Raw genomic sequence first — 8,263 nt, forward strand, 5'->3', positions numbered from 1 at the left:
TTTCAACTCTTGGATATTTCCTATAATATATATATATATAGTGGTCTCCAATCTAAGCAGTTGCAGTGGTATGAGGTCCTCCTCAAGCACTCAGCTGACAAGTAGTCACGAGTTTTGAAACAATATTTATGCAAGAAAAGTTGCCGAATGAGCGTGGTATGAATTATTATGCTTGATCCCTCCCATTTTGTCCTTGAACCGCACTCAATAATATATAATTGGTGTGGTGTGCACTTAACATAAATTTATTTTGTCAAGATCACTTGCATCTTCTTTACCAAATGTATTTTCAATAACTTAAACTAGCATATGTATAATAACAAACCCTGCATTTATAAGTAATATATTTTATTTACATATATATAAATATAGATATATATATCAACATACACATTTTATGTTTCAAAGTACTGTCTTAGTCCACGTGTTCCTCCTTCCATGCAGAGCACACCAAAAAATGGCCTCCCATCGTGAGTTTTCCATCCCCAGCAATAAGATTAAAGTGCTACTCAACATGTAAATTAGGGCAATAATGTTGCAGATTTCTTGGTTTTTACTGAACTTAATAGGTGAAATGGGAATGCTAACTACACATCACAGCTGGGAATGGTAAACTTGTCACGGCCGAATTACAGGCTTGGCCTGGCTCACTAGTATGTGGACGATTTATTATTATTTATGGCTATAGTCCTTCGATAAACTTACTCATTATTTACTTAAGACCCCATTGATTTGGTACATTTCCTTCCCCGAATAATGCATTTGAAGTTGAGACCTTGCTTTCCACAATAAAAAGTGCAGTGGCACATCTGCATAAAAACGAGTTTGCTAACAAATGCAAGACACACTGATTTAGAACCAACTTCTAAAGACACACAGAGGAACTGTAGTTCAACACAGTGCTGCATTCTCCATAGAAAATTATTTAATGATGATAGGACCACAGGCAAATATTTATGTAAATAGATATTTTTTTCCGTGTTGATATTTTATGGTATACATATAGCTTTTTCTTTTAGACCTCCATTGCATTATTTTCATTTTTTTCTTATTTGTAAGGTAATGTTTTTAGATCAACGTAGACTTGAATTAATGTCATAATTGTCAGTATTACTGAGGTTTACGTCAACTGTACCGTTGTCCATTCGTCCCATAGTTTTAAAACATCATCTAGTTATTTGGCATTGTTGCAAGTGCCTTAAATTCATGGCATCCTATTAAAAAAAAGAAAATACAAATTTGGTGTTATGCTGCATGACCAAGACAAAAAACACCTCAAAATGTTGTCCTTTCTTAGCTTGCTGCGTTTTACAGTTCTTTCGGCTAACAGTTTATAAGCCTTTACTATATAATATTGATGAATTACAGAAATGATGACGTCGTTCTCTTATTTCTGTTATAAATGTACCAGAGCTGTGTATCTGTTAATGAGATACAGCATCATTTCTGTGAAATGTATAAATGTACGTGCAGGTCAAATTAATATATGACATACTATCAGTCTGTATACAGGTATTCCTGTTTTGCTAAGGTGTGCAAATTTTAAAACAGTAGTGCGTCAAAACTTCAAGACATGCCACATTTTGTAATAGATTCCATAGTTAAAAAAAAAAGAATTTTAAAAAATAAATCCAATCGGGCACATTAGACAATAAAATTGACATCGTAGCAAAAGGGGGGGAGGGGGGGAAACGAAAGAAAAACATCTCTGATTGGAAAATCATTGACTGAAAAAAAAGGGGAGGAGTTAATCTTGTTGCACCACTAAACAAAACAGGCCCCGTGCTTTCTCCAGGTTGATTCCAGACTTAGTTACCTTTACAGGGTTCCACCACAAAACCGCACCCGACTAAACCGCGCCCGACTAAACAGCGTCGCTGACGTCATCAACAGGGCGACAACAGCGCGGAGACAGAAGCACGCTGTAAACCCTAAACCTAAAATTAATGCCTAAACCTAACCCCCCTAAACCTAATCCTAATCCTAAACCTAACCCTAAACCTAACCCTTAACCTAACCCTAACCCTAAACCTAACCCTTAACCTAACCCTAAACCTAATCCTAACCCTTAACCTAACCCTAAACCTAACCCTAACCCTAACCCTTAACCTAACCCTAAACCTAACCCTAACTCTTAACCTAACCCTAAACCTAACCCTAAACCTAACCCTTACCTTAAGTTGAATCGGCTTGCTTTCAAAGCGCTATTTAAAGCGCCCTTCTTTCTCCGCGCTGGCTGTTGTCGCCCTGTTGATGACATCAGTGACGTGGTTTAATCGGGCGCGGCTTAGTCGAGCGCGGTTTTGACGGGTCAAGCCTTTACAGCAGGGGTGTCAAACTCACGTCCCGTGGGCCAGAGGCAACACGTGCTGGCCAATCTCACGCCCGGTTTAGCAAAGGGGGAGAAAAATTCCCGATACATCGCGTGACGACGCCTTGATGACGTTGAGTTTTGACCCCCCCCTGCTTTACAGTACACCCATTCCCATCAATGGGACTTACAGAAGCTGTGACTTCCATTGTTAACGGTATACGCAAAGATGGCTTAAATCTGAAAGCAACCCTATGATTTCATGTATATGCAAACTGTTCCTGAAAAACTTTCTCAGTAGTATATCTAGAAAGCGATAGGCTGAAAGCCTCGTTCTCTTCTCTGTCAGCTCCAAGCCCTGAGACCTTTGACGTTTCAGGATTTAATTGCAAAGGGAAATTCGATTTCAGAGTTGCCTAACTAATGTACTTATTCCAGTGTATGACGTTTTTACACACAGTGGTTTCCTTTATAATCCTGACGGCTTTTCTTCTTCTCCGTAAGGATTCTACGCGGATGAGGGGGAGGAGTTAAGTTTCGTTTGTCCAAGAATAATACACTTTCATCAAGTGGTCTTTGACCAGTTGCACTCTTTTGATGTAGACTGAAATAAAAAACAAAAACCTTTTTATCATGAAGTTAACTGCTTTTGTTTTGCTCTGTATTTTCCCTGCAGCTGTAATTGCCGAGTGCCTGTTGTATACTTTATAGAGTTGAAATAAAAACAAAAAGTTTACTTTTGAACGCCGTCGTCCGTACGTCATGTTTGAAGGGAATATTTACCTCAATCAGAAGCAGTCAACAACTGGTAGTCCGTGGACCCACTGGTGGTCCGCTAGAAAATTTTGGTGGTCCGCGGAAAAATTATTTGCATTTTTTATATTGTACTAAATCGGGGCTCCTCAAACTACCGCCCCCTGGGCTGGATACATGCAATGAACACTTGTGTTGCTGCAGAGAGTCTCCCCCCCTTCGGGGTCTTTTGGTGTGGGTCAGAGGGAGGCAGAAATTCTGACTTGAGGGGTCTGCTTCAGCCTCCTGGTGGGGGGTTCTGGGTGTGGAGGCTGGAGGGAAGTGCCATTGGTGGCAAAGAGCTGGAGGGCCTTGTTCCCGTGGGACTGCATCATGGGCTGGAACTGGCTGACCATCTCCGCCTGCTGAGCCTCCAGGTCAGTGATGGGCAACCTTTTTGGCGTGGTGTGTCAAAAATCGGCAAAAAATCGAGCATAACTTGCATTGTGTGTCACTTCGACAAAAACATAATTTTGCGCAATTTATAGTTGCTGCTAATGGCGCTCACAGTTCCCGTTGGCACTCCGCTGTTCCCTGCTGTGGTGCGGTCGTAACCGACAGTCCCAGGAGTAGACTCTCTGTGCCGGCCTGACTGGAGAGAGGCGCGCACTGTTCCCGCGCTCCTCTCCTGCGGGTCCTCCCTCGCCGCGCTGATGACGTGTGTGCGCACGGCACGCACGCCTTACCAGCAGCCCCTGCGCTCAGAAAGGGGCGGCGGCGATACAGTAAGTGAGTGTGGGCGGGGGAGATCACACGTCCCGCCCCCTTCCCCCATTCCTCCAGCACAGATTCTTTCATCCTCGGCGGCCGTGCAGGAGCCGAGGATGAATCGCATGAAATCCTGTGCGTGTCACCCCAAATGGCTACGCGTGTCAGCACTGACACGCGTGTCATAGGTTCGCCATCACTGCTCCAGGTGATGGTACCTGGCCTTGCGCTCCCACAGGTCTTCCCTCTGCTTGGAAAGCCTATGCTCAATGTCCTCGGTTATTTACTGTAATTATAAATTACAATTTATAACAAAACTAGAAAGTAGGATCTAAATCAGAGGTGGCTTCCTACCAGTTCACACCTATTCGGTAGAACCGGTTCGTCAAATCTTAAGGTTTGAGAAGTCTGGCTATATAAATTGAAATGCAAATAACGAAGCAACCTAAAGTTCTCTCGTTTCAATTATGTTATGGGATTTTTAGTCCAATGCTCTTGAAATGACTTATCCTAGGACATCGATTTTACTACAGAATGATTATCATTTCTTTCAAATCACATCACAATAAATACTGTAGAATAGCAACACATTAAAATGCCAGCATGCAAAAAGGAAACGGCTGGGCATGTGAAAAATTGTTTTAAGAAAATTAAAATTAAAAACACCCCCACGTGACCTTCATAGGGAAATTTGGTTCAGAGATAGGATTACTCTAAAGAAAGTCTTTTGTACTTATTCACCATATGTAAAGCAGATGGGGAAAGTCACAGCCAGGTTAATGACAGGCATTTGGGTGAGGAGTAGGCAAAAGTAAGGGGCGACGTTGTCAATCAGAAAGTTCGACAGTTTGAATCCCTAGCATCGCATAACGGAGTGAGCTCCCGTTACTTGGCCCAGCTTCTGCCACCCTAGCAGTTCGAAAACATGTATAAATGCAAGGAGAAAAATAGGGACGGTGGAAAGGTAACAGTGTTCCATGTGCCTTTAGCATTTAGTCATGCTGGACACATGACCACGGAGATGTCTTCGGACAGCGCTGGCTCTTCAGCTTTGATATGAGCACCGCCCCCTAGAGTCTGGAATGAGTAGCACATATGTGCAAGGGGAACCTTTACTTTAGACAAAATGTATCACTGATTTATGTCATAATAACAAAAAGACCTGAAAATGAAGTAATTTTTTATAACAAGAATTGCTTTGCCACTTGTAAGGGAGTGTGGTGTATCTCATACCTTCTGAAAACAGAAAGATGCAGATTTTTTTTTCCTTTGAAAAAATAGCAATAGCAAATAGCAATAGCAGTTAGACTTATATACCGCTTCATAGGGCTTTCAGCCCTCTCTAAGCAGTTTACAGAGTCAGCATATTGCCCCCAACAACAATCCGGGTCCTCATTTTACCCACCTCGGAAGGATGGAAGGCTGAGTCAACCCTGAGCCGGTGAGATTTGAACCGTCGAACTGCAGCTAGCAGTCAGCTGAAGTGGCTGCAGTACTGCACTTTAACCACTGCACCACCTCGGCTCTTGAAAAGGCCTTGAAATCCAGTTCATAACACAGCCGATTGTTGTTGTTGTTGTTGTTGTTTTGTTAAGCCATGGCAAGGCATTTTGTACAAATTCTGACAATGCTTCAATTTTCAGTTCTATCTATTTTCTGGCCTGAGCAAGTATTCAATCCTTTGCAGGACCTCAGAGCATTTTAGCTATAAAAATGTCACCTGTAGACAGTCAGCTAATTCCAATTACATAATTAAAGAGTTCTGTCTAAAATAGGGGCGGGGGCTCTTAAAGGGAATTGACCTTTTCAGTCTCTACTGTTTTCATGAAATGAATAGTAGTGCAGTTATATGGAATGTTATTGTTCAGTCTTTCTACTTTGAAAGTCCTTTTCATATGGAAGATAAGCTTAATTATATTTTTATCTTCCCCGAGTGAAGGAAATCAGTCAAACGAATTGCCTACATTTACTAGGAATGGTGAAAAACTTTTCAAGAGAATTGGAATAAATTAAACAACTTGACCCTGTACAAGGGAAACATAAGGCTTGATGGAACAGCCCCAAGTATGAACATACTAGGTTTATTGCTACTATAATGAATCAAAATATCCCAAAAGGTGAGAGAGATGTTGCATTATTAGAATAGAAATAGAAATAGGAATAGAATAGAATAGAATAACAGAGTTGGAAGGGACCTTGGAGGTCTTCTAGTCCAACTCCCTGCTTAGGCAAGAAACCCTACACCACTTCAGACAAATGGTTATCCAACATCTTCTTTAAAACTTCCTGTGTTGGAGAATTCACAACTTCTGGAGGCAAGTTGTTCCACTGATTAATTGTTCTAACTGTCAGGAAATTTATCCTTAGTTCTAAGTTCCTTCTTGATGTGTTTCCACCCATTGCTTCTTGTCCTGCCCTCAGGTTCTTGAAGAATAGCTTGACTCCCCCTTCTTTGTGGCAGCCCCTGAGAGATTGGAACACTGCTATCATGTCTCCCCTAGTCCTTCTTTTCATTAAACTAGACATACCCAGTTCCTGCAGCTGTTCTTCATATGTTTTAGCCTCCAGTCCCCTAATCATCTTTGTTGCTCTTATCTGCAGTCTTGAATGATGCTAGAAGGAAACATGAGTTTTGGAGCAACTAACGATTGCAATTAACACCTTTGAACAGGTGGTGAAGAAGACTTCTGAGGGTATCATGGACAGCTGAGAAACAAATGGAGCATTGGACATATTAACCCAGTAGTCTCACTCAAGGCACAAATGACTACCCTCAAATTATCCTACTTTGGACACATAATGTCAAGGCATAGCAGTAAACTCAATAAAAGATGAAAAGTACAACAGATTAGGTAGAATCTCACATTTCTTTGCTAAAAGCTTAGATGAAGATCAGATGTCCACTCGGTTAATTTGCTTCCTTTAGGATGAAGAAAACTTATCCAGGAGCATTCGGGAGATAACCAAGGGTTTAAAACTTCTACCCTTCAACAAGAAGATTAGCAAACTACTCAAGGTTCAGCCAAAATCGGAGATAGCAAAGTTTCAAGGGGAGAAAAGGCCCCACTATAAAGTTAGCTATTTTGACGCAGTGGTTAATTAAGATGTGGGTGTAGAAAGCAGGAGGCTATGAGTTCTAGTCCCATCTTAGGCCCCAAAGCTGACTTTGAATCAGTCACTCTTTCTCAACTAACCCACCTCACAAGGTTCTTGTGTGGAAAATAAGATGAAGCTTATTTATAAAGTTATTAGAGAGTTATTTATAAAATAAAATGAGGAATAAAAATCTAATAAATGGATAGAGAAATAAAACAGATTATGCTTTGCAGAAATCTGAATGTATGCCCTCATTTTTTTAAAAATTATGTGCTTCATTGATGTTAGAGGGGGTGTTTGTTTAAATTTTGTACCTGTCCTCAGTTGATCTGGGACTATACATAACTAAATATATTTTAAAAACAGACTTTCACAGGCTCATACAAACTCCACTTAATCAAATAAAAGAAGATATTGAGATTCTAGAAAGGGAGAAGAGCAACAAAGATGATTAAGGGACTGGAGGCAAAAACATATGAAGAACAATTGCTGGAACTGGTATGTCTAGTTTGAGGAAAAGAAGGACCAAGGGTGACATGATAGCAGTGTTCTGATATCTCTGTGGCTGCCACAAAGAAGAGGGAGTCAAACTATTCTCCAAAGCACCTGAGGGTAGAACAAGAAGCAATGGGTGGAAATTAATCAAGGAGAGAAGCAACTTAGAACTAAGGAGAAATTTCCTGACAGAACAATTAATCAGTGGAACAACTTGCCTCCAGAAGTTGTGAATTCTCCAACACAGGAAGTTTTAAAGAAGATGTTGGATATCCATTTGTCTGAAGTGGTGTAGGGTTTCCTGCCTAAGCAGGGGGTTGGACTAGAAGACCTTTAAGGTCCCTTCCAACTCTGTTATTCTAAATTTAAATTTGTATTGGGGAAATACCTCAACTAATGCCTTGTTCTCCAAGAAAGAAGTCTCTGATTCTTTGGTTTATGATTGTACATCAGCTAGTAACAGCAACCCACTAAAAACATTGGGCTTTATCATGGTTTTCCCAGTGGCATCTGGGCAACTGGGCTTTCATAAAAGGACTAACAATGCTATTAGTTGGGGAATGTGTGACCTCTACCTCAGAGTCAGAGACCGTCCATTCACGTTTAAAACTGCAAGCATTTCACAGATAGGCTGCTATGTACAGCAAACGTGCTCCACCAGGTGCTCTTAAATACTTTCTCTGTTAGAGGAGAAGAGCCCAAATTAAGGTTGGAAAAAGTTCTGTAGATGCATTTATTTATGAATGGATGAAACACCAACCTCACTCTTGACTTATTTGAACAAGTCCCCAAAGACCCACCCAACCTTCCTTCCTTCCTGGCTGAATGCACCAACTCAAGGTGAGCTAATTTCTTGTTCTA

This window comes from Thamnophis sirtalis, unplaced genomic scaffold (genome assembly GCF_051295495.1).
Source record: "Thamnophis sirtalis isolate CommonGarterSnake01/CBP01778 unplaced genomic scaffold, rThaSir2_p1.2 scaffold_15, whole genome shotgun sequence".
Taxonomy (NCBI): Eukaryota; Metazoa; Chordata; class Lepidosauria; order Squamata; family Natricidae; genus Thamnophis; species Thamnophis sirtalis.